Source organism: Dipteris shenzhenensis, chromosome 21 (assembly GCF_047967505.1).
Source record: "Dipteris shenzhenensis isolate YYH24624 ecotype China chromosome 21, Dip_SZ_1.0, whole genome shotgun sequence".
In the NCBI taxonomy this organism is placed as follows: Eukaryota; Viridiplantae; Streptophyta; class Polypodiopsida; order Gleicheniales; family Dipteridaceae; genus Dipteris; species Dipteris shenzhenensis.
In genome coordinates, this window is record NC_141616.1 from 49,206,585 (window position 1) to 49,226,102 (window position 19,518).

The window sequence follows — 19,518 nt, forward strand, 5'->3', positions numbered from 1 at the left end:
ATTTGTTTGCTATGGCCTTCTTTTCTGGTGGAAGGTCACATAATTCCCAAGTATTATTCTTATACAAAGCATCCATTTCTTCATTCATAGCGGTTTGCCATTCCGGCTTATCTACTGCGTCTTCGAAGTACATTGGCTCTTCTGTAGCCATGATGGTAGTCATAAGAGCATAAGCATGTGGAGTACATAAGCATGACTGGTTTCACTGTTGTTGCAGAAACTCTGGTTTATTTGGTTTCTCAAGGTGAGAATCTTGGATGTGTTCTTGGACTCGTAGAGAGTTGCAAACATATCCCATGCTTCTTTTGATGTCTTGACTGTGTTAAGCTGTCCTAGCATGACATCTTGCACATTCTGCTTGATCAGATGATAGGCATACTTATCTTTATTATCCCATTCTGCCTGAGCTCGGGCAATGGTAGAATTTGCTACTGGTGCGAAGACAGTTTGTGTAGCAGTAGATGCCGTTATAGATCCCATTGCTAGTGCTGAGACAACAGATGGAGTGGAGCTACTTGTGGCTGGATTGGCTAATGGTCTAGGTGTAGACCCATCGACATACTCCCATTTGTCCTAAAGTATAAGAATGGTCTCCATTCGGTATTTCCATGTACCGTAATTGGAGTTGTCTAACTTAGAAGATGCCTCCAGATTGAGGTCGCTAGTCGTAGACATGGTGCAAGAAATGTACTCAAAAGTGTTGTGAAAATTTCTGTATGAATTAACTACAAATACACTGACTGTGGCAAGTGAAATCTCTGAACTGTTGGGTGAAGATAGAACTGCAATATATAAAATCTAATATGTATTACAAGGCTTGTGGCAAATGATGCTGGGAATAGCCAAGAGGCTTTACAAGGCTGAAATGATGTGCACGATGCCGTGAGATAGCCGAATAGGCTTTACAATGGTGGCATGTGTGTGTGAAATCAAGTGCTATCTACCCACTAAAACAATTTGTAATGCCTCTGTACTCTTTGAAGTCTGCTCACTGAATTGATGAACGTAAGGTTTCAGGTAATGTAATGATGTGAAACCGTAAGTGAGCGTATGGACTGACTCCGAGTAGGTACTAGTCGAGAATTTCGGGCATGGCTTAGATTGGCAACTTGGGGAAATTCAAAGCGTCCCCTCTATGGCGATCTAGTCTACTCTGATCTAGATCTAGATCTATACCAACCGTCGATCGATGAAAGAACATCAAATAATTCATTTTCTTTTGTTCTTTTGAAATGCTAGGTCAGATGCGTCGATGTAGAGGCAAATGTGCGTGAAGGAAGTGGTTTTGTCGACGAGGCTCAAATGTGAGTGTAACTTGCGCCGAAATGTGCGCATGATGTGACGAGCGCGTAGAGCATGAAAAAACGAGCGACTTTCCTTTTTGGAGCGCCCTTAAATTCTTCTTGGATCAAGAGATACGACTTGATCTAGGTGGAGGGGCAAAAGGAGTGCAAATGGTGCTCAATGATGATGTGTCACTGTGAGTCACATGCAGTGATGATGTGGCACTGTGCCTAGCAAGAGATGTGGTAGTGGAGCCCTGTGCTGAGGTGGCAGGAGTGGTCACATGCAATGACTCTGAAGAGGTAGCTGTGCTTGCAGGGGTCAGGACAGCTGAGGTGGCACAGATGATGATGTCAGCAGATGATGTGGCTAATGACGTGACACTGATGATGTGTCAGAGGTGACGTGGCAGATGATGTGTTAGTACTGACGTGGACTGCTGATGTGGTAGTGATGACGTGGCTGATGAGCTGGCAAGGTGACATGGCCAAATGACGTGGCTTGTTGACGTGGCTTGTTGACAGACAGCTGACTGATGACGTGGCAGATAGGTTGATGATGTGGCAACTAGGTTGGGGCAATGATGTGGCAGATAAGGTCTGCCACGTGGCAGATAAGATGTAGATCGCCACGTGTCACTAGTGTGGTGACCCTATCCTATAGGTGCCACGTGTCGTAATCTCGCTTCATGAAATCTTTTATAGATTTCGATGGAATCAAAGAGATTCCGTCTCTAGGTTGTTGAGCCCGTCAGTGGGCTGTAGATCGTCATTGAGGCTGAGCTTCATTGGAGACAGCATTGCTTTTCGAAGCTTGGCGCTTCGTTGCTGCAGGTCTGTGTAGCTGGTCGCCTGTGGAGCGGCTATGGAGAAGGAGGCAGCATGCGTTTGGAGGAGCCCATATGAAGGAGCTTCGAAGGTGCTGGGAGCGTGAAGGCCGGGAGCCTAAAGGCTGGAAGTCTGTTGATGGAGCTACACTTGTAGCAGGAGCCTCAGTAAGGTGTCCATCGCTCGAGCCTCAAAGGCTTTGCTCATGGAGATAGCCACTGAGAGGCTTGTGTCTTGGAGCCTGTAGGCTCCAGGAGAGAGGCAACTGTTTGAGAGGCGGCTCAGTGAATGGAGCTCAAGATTGTTGGCACATAGGTTGGCTGAAGCGTCGCGTTTGTGGAGGTGTCGGGCTTTGAGCCGTGGAGCCTTAGAAAGGGTTGGCGTGATGAAGCTGTGAGCCTGAGGTCGTCACTAAAGTCAGTCGTGAAGCGGTCGTCACTGAAGAATTGAGCCTCCAAGGTCGAGGCTTCGTTGTAAGAGAGCGTCTGTAAGGGGCCTGGCTCTATGCTTGGAGGAGCCCATGGCTGTGTGTAGATGGAGGCTCTATGGCGTAGAGCTGCTACGGTTGGAGTTGTTTGAGTCAAAGTCGGCTGCCCTTGCTCCAAACTGCATATCCCAAGAGCTATGCTGAGTGTTTGTCATTGCACGGCCCGATTGCTTGGTGGCTCGTTCGAGTAGAGGCCAAGCGAGAGCTTATGAGCTCAATGGAGCCATAGATGGAGCTTGGCTTTAGGCAAGGTAAGGTCTCTCTCTCACAAAAAATCTCAAACAATGAACCTCTCTGAAAGAAGCTCAAATATGAAATCTCACAAGAATCTCAAAGGAAATCTCTCTCTTACTCAATGGACGAAAATTCCTCTCATGAACGGAAATTTGGAGACTTTTCTCTACGGAAGTGAACTCTCATAAGAACACTCAAGAAGCTCTCAATCTCTCTCACGCTCTCAAGGATTGCAATGCCTCAACGGAAGGCAAGGGAGCTCTGTACCATGACAAAATATGAAGAGGGGAGAGGAGAAGAGTGGAGATGAGGAGAGAGGGCACAGCTAGAGAGCACACCACAAATGATTTACTGTACACTAGATTTAGTTGAAAAAATAGAATATATACAAACCCATTTAGGGTTAGGGTTAGGGGATCTAACCCTTTCCTTTATAGCACTCTATAAGGTTAGTGCTATGCACATATGATCACGTGATGGTGCTATGCACACATGATCACATGATGTTGAGCGTGAACTCTCAATAGGGTAGACCTGTGAGCCATCACGTGCCTTTGTGCTCTGGATCTCTATACATGCCACACTGAAATGTTTGCTAAGATCTCCCAAAAAGTATCCACCGAGGCATGTGCAACATCATCTAGAAGCAAGACTCAACTAAATGTCATTGAAGAACGAAAGATCCCAAGAGGAGCTATGCATCTCATCAGAAAAGATTTGAGGCCCTAAAAGAGAAAGCCAAGCTAGGCACCCGTCCATCAATAGAAAGCCATTAGAAAATATTGGTTTTTCTATTCCTAAGGGACTTTCAGAGGCTTCTTACAAGAGATATCTCCAAGACTATAGAAATCTAAAAATTCAATGAGGAGCTTTGGTGGGTTCCAGCCCCTACAACTAAGCTGGAACCTCTTGGCATTGTTAACCGTGTAGTGAAAGATAGGGAGGGTCCTCTCATGGTTCCTTGTATCCACCCTCACTCCCCAGGTTTCGAATGCAAATATATTATGGGACACCTCCATAATCCAAATCCTCCATGAACACAAGGGAATGTTCTTTGGGCTTGGGTCTAGGTACCAACCTAGTCAAGAAAAACTGCTCCACATAACCCAAAACTCTAACAGGCTCAAAACCAACATCCACAAGAATATGCTCTTCTTGGATTTGGATAACCTATGCCCTAGAATGAACATTGAAAACCAAGGCGTTCCTAATCGAGCCTCGTCAAAGCCCTATGAGGTAAAGCGCGATACTTGAACTCATAAAAGCCATACGTGTGCTTCCAAAAGGCCCGACATGTCATTAGTCAGGCCGTGTATCATCAGCTTCCTAGCCATCCATGCCATCTCTCTCTTCCATTGGCAAAACGGACTGAGGGATTGTGAGAGATGGGCTCCATCCCATACATGCCATCTGTTTTGATGGACATTATTGCACGATACATAATCCCACACTCCATTGCTACATGGCACTCATGTGCAAGCATGCACATCCTTTTTGCATAATTTCACTTTATCATAGGCCTTATTTCTTAGCTACATGTTTGAAAACGTGCCCATAGGGGGAGCGGCTCACCACCCAATACCTGTTGCCCATCGCTTCTGTTACTAGGACATAACAATAGATGTTTTGCTAATATTTCAGTTCTGTCGTTTCATGGTAGTACTTTCTTGCATACATTGTGAAAAATACATCTTTTGCTGATTTTCTTTCTACAGGTAAATTCAAAAGAGAAGATTGGGATCATAGGGAGAACTGGTGCTGGAAAATCCACTTTGGCCATGGCACTTTTCCGCATTGTCGAAAACAAGGCATGCCATGGATTTATTCTAGTGGATGATGTTGACATTAAATCCATTGGTCTTGATGATCTTCGCCAACGTATATCCATGATACCACAGGTAAGCCTCTCATATGCATAGACAAACAGAATTTATGTGGTTCTTAAAAAGATTAAAAAGTTTTGCCCTGAAAACAACATATAGGGTGAAGAATATTAAGAAGATATTAAATGGGGAATATAAGACACATACATATGGAGAAATGTAAGTGATGGGTATAGGGCCTCAACAAGTCCCATTACTTTTGAAGGAAACCAGAATCACTGAATACTTCAGATGTAGATACTAAAACAAGCTTAAAGAAACCTGTAGATTAAATTTCACATGCTAAGCGCAATTTCTTTTTCATGAAAAAAGCTTCTATTAAGTTGAAAAAATCAGAGTACACCATGCAGATGGCGCTCCCTACCACTCCTCTTCCCCGCCTCTTCCCATCTCTCCCTTCCACTCAATACCTCTCCCTCCTTAGTCCCACCCCCCTGCATACATGAGCCCCCTGGGCCCGATCCCCCTCTCCACCTGACCGGCGCGCTCTGCTCCACACCCACTGGTGTGCGGGACCCTCCTGTGCCCACTCGTGCAGCCCTCCTGCTGGCACTCCAGACCCCCTAGACGGCTTGCTGTAGAAACTACTAATCCCCTCTTAGCCTGGATGTTTTCCTGGAACAATAGGGGCACAAGCAGACTGTATTAGGCGCCCTTTTTTTAGGCTTTCGTTTCTGCAGAATCCCCTTTCTTTCCTGGGTTTTTTCAGCCCGCCTCTCCTTTTTCCACTTCTTTGCCCTCCTCCCCCAGCCCTCCCCGCAAAACCCCCCCCCCCCAAAAAAAAAACCCAAACTACGCATTTTACTGTGCTCCTCCCTCTTTCCCTAACTCTGAAAAACCTCCCCCTCCCCTCCCCTCTGCATTTCCTGCAACTTCTAACCCCCTCTCCCACCCCTACAAATTTACAAACCTGCAGGTCGAAAAATTGCTGCTTGCTAGCAAAGTGTAGTAATTTGTTTTGCTACCGGGGAAGAAATCAAGGTGGTGACCTCCTTTTGGTCTCAGAAAAGGGGCTCTCATGCAGCTCCCTCAACTCCCACAGTCATTTGGATTCACTTTCCCTGGACGATAAGCAACAGGTCAAGATTTCCAATCCAATCCCTCTAGGTCAGAGCATTGGTAGGTTGCATCGTTAGCCTCACACCACTTGGAGCTAGATTCATGATTAGATACAGAAAGTTTGGCATTAGAGGGTGAGATAACCTTTCAAGCTCCTTTTTTTGAGGCTTTTGTTTCTACAGAATCCCCTTCCTCCCCCCCCCCCCCCGGTTCTTTCCTGGTTTTTAAAAGCCCGCCTCTCCCTTTTCAACTTCTTTTCCCTCTGCCCCCAGCCCCCCCACCCCCCAATTTGGGCACTTTCCTGTGCTCCTCCCTCTTTCCCTAACTCTTAAAAACCTCCCCTTCCCCTCCCCTCTGCATTTCCTGCAACTTCTAGCCCCCCTCTCCCCCCCACCACAAATCCACAAGCCTGCAGGCCAAAAAATTACTGCTTGCTTGAAAGTGCAGTAGTTTGTTTTGGTACCGGGGAAGAAATCTAGGTGGTGACCTCCTTTTGGTCTGGAAAAAGGGGCTCTCATGCAGCTCCCTCAACCGCCACAGCCATTTGGATTCACTTTCCCAGAGGATAAGCAACAGGTGAAGATTTCCAATCCAATCCCTCTAGGATAGAGCATTGGTGGGCTGCATCATTGGCCTCACACCCGTTTGGAGCTAGATTCGTGATTAGATACATTAAGTTTGGCATTAGAGGGGGGCTATATTCAGGAGTTCACCATCTACGGGAGAGGTGCTTTTCCTCCAACAAGCCCTCGTGAAGTCTATAGAGCCCCATTTTCCTTGGTCCTCATCTGGAGATCCCATGGCTTCACATTGACAACATGGATTCTACACATAATGTGCCATGCTTTGCTATGATGCTTCATTTTCATGATTTCGCAAATAGTATCCAGCCATTCTATCTTCTATTGGAGGGTGTTTTGGCACAATGCTAGAATCCCCGCAGATAGTGCCTTCAATTGTGGTGGAAGACAGACATTCATAGATTCACGGTGATCATAAAGTGTTGGCACATGTGGGATTTTTGTGGCCCTAACCCCTCATGGATCATAAATTGTTTTAGTTTGAGGAGGAGTTCCCCCAAGTTCCTGCAGCACCGGGAGTCATTCTGGACACATATCCATTAGTGATCTCTCTAAGTATGAGTAGGCAAGTGGAGGGCCCGTTCACTGATGAGGAGCTCTTGGAGGCCCTCAAGTCTCTCCCTCTGCAGAATTGCCATGGCAAGGATAGATTAATACCGTCCTTCTTTAGGTGCTTTTGGGAGTGCACTCATGCACCCCTGCTGTTGCCCTTCCAGGAGATCTTTGACTTTGGCTCACTCCTGCAATCATTGAGTTGGGAGTGTATTTGTTTGATCCCAAGGGAGGGAGATCATTCTAACATTCGACAGTGGTCACCCTATTGGATACCACCTACAAGATCTTAGCCAATACCTTGAGTTTGTACCTACAGCCCCATATCAATGACATATTCATGATATGTAGAGACAGTTTTTGTTCCAAGAACGCAATATGTTGGGCATCTTCACCCAAGGAGCAGGCCGGGCCACCGTCCCATTGTGCCCATCCAATGTGAGTCCTCTGTCTAAGCATTTGTCCATCTTGATCCCTGATCTCTGGGTGCCAAATGAGGGGCTGATGCTCGAACTCCTCTCTGCATCAGGGCTGAGCACGGATGAGGCCCCATGCTAATCTCTGCCAGACCTTATGAAGGCTCCTCATCATGCAGGAACCCTTCCCCATAAGGGGGGCCTCTGAGAATATCCATTTGTGTGAATGCTACCACTGCCCCCCAGTGCGTGGGGTGTTCCTAAGAAGACCTCGTTGTAAGAGGAGCCTCCAAGGCTCTGCAACATGAGGCTGCGCACAACCGACTTGCCCAAGAGGCCTCTGCTTTACATCTCCGGGTCAATGATACCCAAGCCTCCCAAAGCCTGCGGCATGATCTTCGTCTACCAAGCGACCCGGGCTCTGGTGTTCTTCGTGCCGTCCAATCCTACCAAGAGGAAATTCTGAACCAAACGTCGAAGCTGTCCAATGCACCCTCTGTGAAAGCACCAGTAGGAGGCAATGTACCAGGCCCTTGCAAGACGGACTTGGTTGGCTACTAAGTCATGGCCCGCTAGGGAGAGCTTGGCCGAGCTCCAGTAGAGAAGCTTGTGCCGTACACTCTCAAAAACCGGGGCGATTTGTTGCTCTGCTGTAATATCGAGACCCACCTGGCACCCGAGGTATCTCGCTATCTGGCCTCGTGGTATCCTCGAAGCTCCTGAGTCTCCTGAAAGCCTGTGAAGAAACCGATGGATTTTGTCTAGTTGATCCATGCACCCGAGGCCTCACAATAAATAGTCAAGGCTCCCCAGACTCTCTCCAAGCTCATTGTAGTGCCCTCTACATACAAGGTGTGTCACCTACTCTGAATCCAACAGCTTCTCCTCTTGTCTGATTGGGAGCCTCAACCCTATGAGGCCCGCCACCTGCGATCTCAAGTAGTGGCCCAATGCCTCTGCCACAAAAAGGAAAAGAAAGCGAGCTAGGGGGCAATCCGCCAGACCGAGTGCGAGAGAGAAAAGGCCTCGCTCGTGTGTCCACCTATAAGCATCTGACTAGAGCTCCCCGCATAGAGCCTAGAGACTCCTCGATTCCATCTGTCCGAGAAACCCAACCTCTGCATAGTGCCCTTCAAGAAAGACCACTCCACCCTGTCATAAGCCTTCTCGAAATCCAAGAGAAGGATGGCAAGAGGCTATGACAATCCTTGGCCCAATACACTGCCTTCCAGAACATGAAGATTTTGTCCAGAATGCTACACTCCTGTACAAAGCCAGTCTGTGTATCATGGATGATGTCGGTGAGATGAGGCCACAATCGCAAACTCAAGACCTTCGCAAGGTTCTTGTATGCAGTGTCCACTAGGGTAATCCACTGCCGGATGTCTGACCTATCTCTCCCTTTCGGGATCAAACAAATCCACCCTCCTCTGCTTAGGGACTAAGGAAGGGAGCCCGTGTCAAAGATCTCTTGGTAGGCTGATCAGAAAGGGATGGCAATGATCTCCCAGAAGTTGCAAAAGAAGGATGTAGTCAAGCCATCTTTGCCAGGACACTTCTGGGTCAGAAGGGTCTTGAGGGCTTCCCAAAGCTCCTCATTTGTGAAAGGCTCCTCCAGTCTCCTGCACAATTCCCTTGAGACTACTGTCGGAACATGGTCCCAAACTAACTCACGGACCACGAGGGAAGCTAGAGTCACCCTCTTTGCCTAAAAGAGCTGGCTGTAGAAATCCGTGGTCAACTTTAGAATCTCTTGTGGATCAGTGTCCAAGATGCCCTACAGATCCCATAAACGTTGTAGTTGCGTGCCTGCCGATCGAGGTCCAGTGGTCTAAAAAAACTGCTTCGCCATCCCATCCCCCTGGTGAACCCAATGGGCCTGGTTGGAGTGGTAGGAAAACTCAGCTCGCCGAACCTGGAGCTCAAGGTGTGCACTCTCGTGTCTATCACTAAGCCACTAGGATCCTGGGTTCTGTTGCCTGAGCCTCTCTATGAAGGCGAGGTCTTGTCGTAGTGCACGCTCACACTCCTGAAGGGCCCTTCTCCATCTAAGGTCGTGAGACTGCAAATCTTCGCTACTCCTCTGAATTGCATCTGCCACCCACGAAGCCCGGCCCTTGCAGGGTACCGACTCTAGCTTCTACGAAATCCTTGCAATAACGAGCTGAATTTTCTCATCCTATAGTAGGCCCTCTGGAATGCGGAACCCCCTTTGGAGATAGAGCCACCTTTGTGGAGTGCCCAGTCCCCTACGTAGAAGCGATCCAGTCTCTCAAGCAATCCATCATGTCGCCTCTGGCAGAATGAGGAGAGAAGGCCGCCAAGGATCCTGCTGAGAACTCTGGCTCTCTCCATGGGTCTCTGCCACTGATCATGAAGATGAACTGCTCCCAAGTGCTCCGCTCTGTTGATCTCGAAAAAGGAGGCACCTCCCTGCTTGTCCTCCCCAAACTCCAAGTTGTTGAAGTCTCCTCCAACCATCTAGGAGTCAACATCTGGCAGACACTCTATCAAGCTCCTCCAAAAGGCCGGGTGGTGCTGCCTGCACGTTGGACTTATCGAACCCCCTTTTCGTGGCTGCAAGATCATGAGCATAACCTCCAGTGGCAAAGGGTAAGAGTCCGGGATCTCCAGATAATTCCAGGGTCCCAATCTCCAAAAGTCCCTCGGGAGAGGGCGTGCCAAGGATGAAGTTTTGACATTGAGACAAGGAAGCGGAGGGGGACGCGGTCGTGCCTGTGCCTACTAGTAGCGGAGCAGAGGCAGGTCGGAGAGGGGCATGGAAGGGGGGGAAGCTGAAGAAGCTGCTATGGAAGGGGGGGGGACAGGGCAGAGGGAGGGGGAGGGGGGGAGGAAAGGAGGCGGGGGGCGGGTGGTGAGGATGACAATAGCAGGAGTGGCAAGGGGGGGTGGGGGGAGCTCAAGAGGAGGGGGAGGGCGAGGAGGGAGAGAGGGGTCCGAAGGGGGAGGGGGGGGGGGAGGGAATAGGGGAAGTCATAGACCCGCTCTGCTGTGATCAGGCTCACCGGGGCTTTGGATCCCCTTCTCCTCAACTGTTGCTGGGCTATCCTCTGCAGCTTCTACCATCGCAATGTTAGGAGCTCCTCAAGCACACTGCTGACGCAAGGGTGACTATGGATGCTGAACCTCCACTAATGGAGGATCACCTAGATGAACTATGGCCCTTGCCCGCTGGGGGGGAGGGGTCTCCAACCAAGGGCTCCTGCAGTTGCTCCTCCGCGGGTGCCTCTCAACCTGCTCTCTCTCTCTCTCTCTCTCTCTCTCTCTCTCTCTCTTTCTTTCTTTCTTTCTCTCTCTTTGTATGTACTTTCACTTGCATTGTATTGCGTAGCACTTAGATGATATTCGACGATGCCTCTTCTTTGTGGCACGTTGATTTTGTGCTATCTTGTATGCAGAGTTCTTGATGTCTCATGGGCCCATTTTGGCCTTTAGTGGACAATAATACACTTTCTTTCTTTCTTTTCTTTATCTCTGTGTCTAGCCCATTGCCTGCGCCGCTTTTGAGCCAATTTGTTTTGTTTCTTTTTCTTTTTGCCTACTTAGGTCCACTTTCCCTCTGAAGGTGTCACCTAGGTGTATGAGACTCTTGTTGCTCCTGTCTGAGGGGGTGCTAGGCCCTGGCTTGCTGACTTTGCCTGTCTTGCTAGGGTTGGGGGGGAGGAGTCCGTCCCTGACCACGAAATAAGTTTTGGGCTAAATGGCCCATTTGCCTACAACAACAAAGACACTAGCCAGGTAAACCGGAGATCTCCACTCTCTGACGAAGTGTACCCCCTTCGAGGGTCTCGAGGAGGGACTCTGGGCTCTCAACCACCAATCTAATCCTGGGGACCCTGTTGTATGCTACCACTAAAGCTGCTGAGTTTGGCGGGGACTCCAGCACCGTGCCAAACGCTCTACCAATGGAGGGAAGGACGGTTTTCTATTCCTTTGGAATCCCCGGGAAGCGGAGCGTCACTGGCAATCGGGTACATGGTGTGTCGTGTCCATGTCCTTCACGGTGAAGCCATGGTACCAAGGGAAGAGATACACCAGATGTGGGCCAAGGAGGATGGGGCTCTGCTCCACAAGTGTCAAGGCGGTATCAGGAGAACTCAGCTGGAGGAGAACGACACCTCTTCTGTAGATGGTGACCTCCTGAATGTGGTCTCCTTCTAGTGCCAATCTTGCCTGGATCCACTCTCTCACCTGTCTCCTTGTGTGAGTGACGCCCACAATTCTTCCCACAACTGCCTTGTCCTAAAGTGACTGGACTGCAAGCTGCACCTATTGCTTGTCAGTTGGAGAAAGGCTAACCTTAACGCCTGTGGGATTCGAGGGTGCTGCCATAGAGCCCCTCTAGCCAGACCAAGGGTCACCACCAATATTTTCTTTCTTCGAACAAGCACAAAAAACTCCCGCTGCAAGGGAAAAAACAAAGAGCCACCTGGACGGTGGGTAGGGAAGCTGCCTCACCCCAAGAAAGGCTAGGGAGAGCCCTTGAAGAAAGAGGTGCCTCGAAGAAGCCCGTGCTTCCCAAACCCAAACACACCCAAGGCTTGAGGGTGAGACGAGAGAGGGCTGAAGGGTTGTAGAGGGTCCTTTGAAAAGGAAACGGGAGTAAAGAGAAGGAAGGAATGAGAGAGAGGAGAGCAAGGAGGGAGACGGAGAAGGAGGGCGAGAAGGAGGCAGGGAAGGAGGCGGAGAAGGAGTTGGAGAAGGGGAGGAAGTGGAAGCGAAGGAGGCGGAAGTTGAGAAGGAAGGGAGGCGGGCAGAGAAGAGGCGGAGGGAGAGGCGGGGAAGGAAGCAGAAGGGGAGGCAGAGAAGGTGGCAGGAAGGAGGCAGAGGGGGAGGCGGGAAGGTAGGCGGAGGAGGTGGAGGCAAGAAGGATGCCGAGGAGAGGCAGAAGGGGGGGCAGGGCTGGAGATGGGAGATGGTGGGAGGAGGAGTGTAGGCGGAGAAAGGAGGGGGAATGGAGGCAGAGTGGAGGCAGGGATGGAGGCAGGAGAAGGCGAGGGAAGGAGGCTGGAGGGAGGAGGAAGATGGCCGAGGGGAGGGGGGGGGGGGGGGGGGCAGGCAGTGGGAGCAGCCAGGGAGCTCGCAAAAACATTGAATGGATTAGTGTTGGATTGGGGGCTTACAGATGGGGAGGCGACCTTTCCTATAGGGCCTGCATTGGGATACAAAATTTATGTACCCCCTTTTGGGATAAGATGAATAAACCCCTCTGTAACTGTCTCAATCATATTACTAGAGTCCCAAATGCTCTGCAGATGAATGAAAAAAGAAGAGGCTAGCCTAATCTGGACCAGGACATTTGCCCTTGTGAAGGGCAAAAAGGCAGTCCGGAACTCTATGAAAGAAGTGTCGAGTCCTCATATTTGGCTTCATGAATTGCCAAACCCTCTACTTGCCAACGTCCCAAGGAGGAGTGCCCAAATTTGCATAAGAACAGAGACATAAAAATCCATAGCAATACAGAAGATGGTACCCATATAGCAAAAACACCCATACTCAGCTTTCTGGTCCAAAATACTCAGATTCTCATTCTCAGCTCTCTGATCCAAAAGTATCTGCTACTGCCTGCTAAGCCCTTCTCCAGGAAGGTGCTTTTGAATTTAATCATTCACAGGACGCTTATGCTCTTCCGTCTAAAGGGATCACAGCTGGTTACATACACCAATCTCACATTTCAAAATCTCACGTCTCTTGGTGCTTCGAGTTGTGTGATAGAATCTCTGAAAGGCCATCCTTTGCATACATGGCATCTGGAATCCTGATACTTACAGAATGGGCACGCGTACACATGCTCGAAGACTATCAAGAGCACCGGAAAGTGATCTGAAGTGGAAACCCCTAGGGCAATGCAAATAGTGCCACCTCCCCAATCATAAACATAGAGTCTAGCAATACACGCATGAATGGGCATCTCAGGTCTCCTATTCGACTTGGTGAATAGGAGAGAGGAAGGTAAGGCATGAAAAGCATCATCTATCCAAGAGTCTCTAAGACCACTGAACAAAAAGAGGAAAGCATCCTAAGCAGCTCTGCTCACAAACCCTTTGAGCCAATCTAGATTACAAGCATCACAGTATCGGGCACAACAAACAAAGTTACTAACTTAGGCAAAATAGATACAATAACGATGATGTATGGACAAATGGCATACAAAAACAAGGCAACTAGGAAAAGGCCACAAAAGGCAAGCAATTAGCACCAAAAACTCCTTGACTCATTTGGTGAATAGGGCCCCCAACGAGAAAGAGCTCGCAATTAATTAATTAGTTGAGCAGGGGGCAGCGATTGATTAAGGTAAGCATTAATTGTCGATTAAGGCAAGGATTAATTGATCGCAAGAGGCTTCATGGCTTCTTTGAGAAGCCTCGGACTCCAGAAACTTCTTGAGCTGGGTATAAAATGAGCAGGGGGGGGGGGGTGCAGACAAGGGGGGTTGTGAGGCCTCTCCAACACATGGAGGAAGAGCTGGGGAATAGGAAAAGGGGGAGAGAGGGGAGGGAGGGAGAAGGAGAAGCAAGGGAGAAGGGAGGGAGCAGGAGGAAGAGGGAAGGAGTGAAGTGGGAGGCGGGAGGAAGAAGAGGGAAGGAGGGAGCGGGAGGAAAAAGAGGGAAAGAGGGAGCGGGAGGAAGAAGAGGAGGGAAGGAGGAAGCGGGAAGAGGGAAAGAGGGAACCGGAGGAAGAAGAGGAGGGAAGGAGGAAGCGGGAGGAAGAAGAGGGAAAGAGAGAGCAGGAGGCGGAAGAGGAGGGAAGGAGGGAGGAAGGAAGAGGAATGAAGGAGGGACCGGGAGGCGGAAGCGGAGGGAGCAAGGAGGGAGCAGGGATTAGATTAGATAGGTTAATGAGGTTAATTAGTTAGTAGCTTAGGTTAATTTGCAATTAGGCATGTCCCAACTAATTAATTAATAGGGTTTTAGTTTTAGTGACTAGTCCTTGTGGAACAAGCGTTCTCTAGATGTTTCCTAGATGTTCCATGGTCATTTCATATGCTTGATTTTCCCTAGGCATTCCCAAGTTCATATGAAGGGAATGGCATTCCCTAGTAACTATGCTCAAAAAGCCTTCTCGTACACCACTTGCATCGGCAATGGAGTTTGCTAGCAGTAGCCTCTTAGACCCCCTGGTGACGAAGGCACTAGCTTGAGCAACATGCCCCACACAAAGTCTTTTTCAGATTTCAAGCATTTGTTCAGATCAGACACCGACCGTGGAAGATCTCCTACTACATTTGGCTAAAGGTCTCTCTTAAGCCTCTAACTATGCATGCAAGATGGAAGATAAAGCCTAGGTCAGGATTGAGAATAAACCCACCCATTGTCTTAAATAAAAGGCTTCCTTGCTTTTAAAACCTGTATGTTAACGTTTCTAAACCCATAAAATCCAAACTTAGGTTCAAGTTTGTCATGATCTCACCCTCAAGTATGAATACATGGGAATTCGTATCATTATCCAAGTCAATGTGAAATATGGAGGTTGAATACATTGGAATACATATAATTATCCAAGCCATTGTTAAGTATGGAGGTTGAATATTAAGGAAGAACTCCAATACAAACTCTCAAACAAAAGGCTGCATTCCTTCAAAAAACCTTGTTACCATTTAAAATTCTGAACTTTGCTTCAAGTTCATCACGATCTCAGAAAACAACTGCAATACAAATTTTGAAACCCTTATAAATTATGAACAATTAAAGAAATCAAAGAACATGCACCAACATTGCATAGCATGAAACTGTAAGGATTCACTCTCTTAGAAACAAGAGGTAATATTGTTGTCAAAATTCTAGGAAATTGGTGGGAAAGCGGCTTTTTTTTTCATTGCATAGCATGAAGCTGTAGGGATTCACTCTCTTAGAAACAAGAGGTAATATTGTTGTCAAAATTCTAGGAAATTGGTGGGAAAGCGGCTTTTTTTTTTTGGGGGGGGGGGGGGGGGGGAAGTGAAGTCTACCTAAGAGATTCAGGTGAATGATCACACTGGGTGCCCTCATCAAGTACTTCACATGTGCGATGCCAGCGGCCAAATGAATCCTTGGAGGCTCTGGGGTATTCGTTGGCACCGGTGCCCAAACCTCTCTCACGTGTGCGGACATCATCATTGCACCTTCGTGTGCAGGAAAGGGTCCTAACAGGAGAGTCCCATAGTCGAAAATGCATTAGATAGGTGCAGAACTAGCATAGTAGAAGCAAAAATAACATGACTAGCCTAGTCTAAAACGGACTATCCAATCAGATGCCTGCACTTAATGTAGACACTTGGTTCACCAAGTCTGCGCGGGACTCGGGTCTAAGGTTTCCCATGTTTTGTAACGCGTTCTTCAGCTTTTCATCAGGACCCTATTCTTTTCCAAGGAACTATACGATTCAATCTCGACCCTTTTGGCCTGAGTACGGATAAAGAGCTCCTGGAAGCATTACAAAGAGTTCATTTCCTTAAAACAGTGCAGCGTTTCGAGAGAGGCCTTGACAGCACAGTCGCAGAAAATGGGGACAATTTTAGTGTAGGTCAAAGGCAACTTCTCTCCATCGCAAGATCGCTACTCCGCAGGTAAGCTTCGTGGTTGCCCGTTCTGTAAAGCGTTAGGAGTAGACTCACGACTAACGAGGCTGTCTTTTATGGAGCAGAACGCGTATCATTGTGATGGACGAAGCAACGGCGTCAGTTGACCCAGAAACAGACGAGCTAATCCAGATAACGATGAGGGAGGTATTCCGAGAATGCACGGTGCTAACGATTGCACACAGATTGGAGACTATAATCGACTCTCATCGAGTGATGGTTCTTGCACAAGGGGACATTGTCGAGTTCGACACTCCGGCGAACCTACTAAGGCGTGCAGGTTAGCCATTCGCACTAACTAAGTTCGTTCATGCGTCTGGTGATGGAACCTGCAAGACGTAATCACCGGAGCTATGGTTGTAATTGAGGCTTTCAAAAATTAGAATGGGCCTGAAAATTTTATTGTTCGTAAGGTACAATTTCTGTTGGTTTGTGTGTAGATGATGGAAAGGGCACCATGGATCGACAGTCTAGTCCGAGTTATGGCACGACCAATTCATTTGAGAGCATGGTTGCGCAGCTAGGTTCTCATCATGCAAATGAAGTCAAAGCAACTGTATTCTCTTCTACTAAAGCTGGCTGCAAAACTACCGTTTGATCAAAACACCTTCCTTGTGAGAAGGTCGACTGCAGATCATCGTCAAAACTATTGTTTGATCAAAGCACACCTTCCTTGCCAGAAGGTCGACTCAAAACTAAACAATTGTTTCATCAAAGCACCTTCCTTGTGAGAAAATCTATTGCAGTGCAGGTTTCACACTCATCCGCCCATCCCTTGGCAGATGAATAATAGACCAATAAAATGGTGTGCCTTCCTCAACTTGTTTTCACATTCATCCAATGGCATGCCTTCCTCAACTTGTTTTCACAATCATCCACCCACCCAATACACCAAGTTGTTTTCACAATCATCCCCTCGCTCACTCCAAAAAATTAAGTGGCAAGCTAACTCACGCTCGAGTAGATAGAAAATGTTGGGTGGCCTGCAACCCCCACCCAAGAGCATGCCCACGCAAGGCTAACCAATTAGGTACTAGGGAGATTCGGACCTGGGTCCTAGGTTCTACAGTTGCTGACACCTTACCACGTGAACTAGCTAACTTTGGTGATCTTAGAGTGCATTTTTGGATATTTAATATCACACATTGCCTGCCCTTTGTGAAAGCAAGGCCGGATGATGACATTTTTGATATCTTGAACATGACAGATAGTCTGCTCCAAGAATTTCGAGTCCACCGATGGATATGTGTGAAACGGGCCTTAGGTAATTTAGTTATATTTGGGCTTAAAAATCTACAAATTCTCCAAAAAAACCTTAGAAATTTTGAAACCCCAAGTTTTGTAATTTGTTGAGAAAAATGTTTTTTATGAACATTGGTATCACACGTATCGTGTGTTTTTATCATAGCTAAGGTCATTGGGGAAGAAAGCCTCGTTTGGTCGAGCCTACCTACATGAAAACTCATAACATAGCCTATATTAGCGCGACAACCCCAAATTTCTACTATTTAAGCACGTGAAAGGAATCATTATACATATTATAATGTTTAGATTTTGAATAAATAAAAATGGACCATTCGATTCTCAATGTGATGCTTCCTTGATGTGTGCTCAAATTATAGTGGTGGCATGATGGAGTAGCTAAAAACGCATGTATGGAGGATGGGTGCCTTTTAGCACTACCTTAAAATTTTCAAGGGAAAAAAGTATGTGTGAAGGATGGGTGTCAAGCCCTAAGTTGCACAAAATGTAGCTGTCAATAATAAAAAAGCAAAGAGTGATTCCAAGCAAAAGGACACTTGTGGCGGTAACTAAGGGCCTTAGCACATGGATGGGACTAGAATGGGTTTAGAAGTAGTCTAGGATGGAATTAGCCAATTTTTCTTTTCTTTTGCAAAAAAAAGAGAGTTTTTTATATTAGCATAGCAATATGTACATGATGTTCCTGATACAACTCGATCTCATGAAGAGATTCAATAGCATAGAACAAACTGATTCTGAGAAATACTTCTAGTAACCTATCCAAAACCGAGTCCCACCTGTCTTTCTAGTTAAACCTATCCAAAACCGAGTCCCACCTATCTTTCATGTTGATCCTGAATCCCATCGGGATACCTAGAAGTCTGAAAACTTGCCATGAGGTAAAGTGTGGCAACCAAGAGAGTCAAGTAGCAGCTATTGTTGGCCACGAAGAGTGGTATATCTCATCTTGGTGTGATTAATGAGGGAGCCAGAGGCTGTGCAAAAGGTGTCTAGGCACCCCATTACTGCTCCAACCTCGTGTACATTATTTATAGGAGTCAAGCTGGTATCATCAGCATATTGCTGACTAACCAGGTGTTTACCAGAGGGGAGCTCAGTGCCCCGAATGGCGCCTCGTTCCACTCCCTCCGCTAAGATCCAACCAAGAGAGTCCGCTGCAATCGCAAATAGAAGAGGAGCAATTAGACAACCTTGCGTGATAGAGCGTTTGAGTGGAAAGGGAGAGGACATGACCCCATTGACGGAGATTTCAGCCGATGCATTGGATAAAAGAAGTTTGATAAAAGAGACATATTCTGGACCCATACCCAAATCTTGTAGGGATTGGATAAGAAAGTCCCACTCTAGACGATCATACACCTTATCAAAATCCACTTTAATAAAATAGATTTCTTGCTTTGTGTCCCCCACATATTCACAGTGTTCCCACAGATTGATAATAGCCTCCAACAAATGTCGACCTTTAATGAGCCCTTTCTGCTCAGTAGAATCCATCTGACCATTGTGAGCGGGTGCCAATTTCTCAGTAAAATTGTCATGTCACCTTTGGGGATGAGTTATAATGCCATCATTGAGATGTTCGGGTAGATGCTGGTTGTGAAGACTCTCTTGCCAAACTACAAGGAGACGAGGACCCACAGCCTCCCAAAAGGTTTGTAGAAATCAATAGGAAGACCATCTTCCCCAGGGGTCTTCCTGTCTTTCATAGGCATGATGGCATCTTTTAGCTCTTTTAGAGACAGCGGGATCTCAAGTTGAGCATGTTCATATTTTTGGACTCGGGCCTTCCTAGCCCTCCTGCATTTGTCTCGAGCTATGCAAAGCTTTGGTGTAACACTTATAGAAGGCGAGAGCAACCTTTGAAAATGAGAAGTGATGAAGTCAACATTCTCAGTCTCACTTTTGGTCACTGGGAGTCCGCAACTTCCAATAAGGGAATGTCCTCCTTGGCCCTCTTCCATCTAATCAGATTGAATACTTCCATAATTGGTCTGTCCATTTTCCCAGCTCATCAGTCTCTTAGATAGATACTACAGGAAACCAGGCCTGTTATATTATAGTGGCCACAGACTATTTCACCAAGTGGGCAGAGGCCAAGGCCACAATGAAAGCGGATGTGAGAGCAACCACTAAGTTCCTATATGATAATGTAATATGAAATTGTGAGTGACAGAGGGTCGCACTTCATAGGTGACACGATTCGTATATTGATGAGTGAGTTCCTCATTGTGCATTGGAAATCCACACCATATTATCCCCGAGGGAATGCTCAGGCTGAAAGCTCAAATAAGTTCTTGTGCCGCATTATGATGTGCATGGTTGAGGCCAGTCATTGTAATGATTGGGAGTACAAA

General features: G+C 47.4%; 1 pseudogene; it reads left to right on the forward strand.

Annotated features, from left to right (window-relative positions):
- The window catches only part of LOC147888992 (uncharacterized), a 341,849-nt pseudogene extending 325,350 nt beyond the window's left edge, over positions 1-16,499 (forward strand).
- The last annotated feature ends 3,019 nt before the right edge of the window (positions 16,500-19,518 follow it).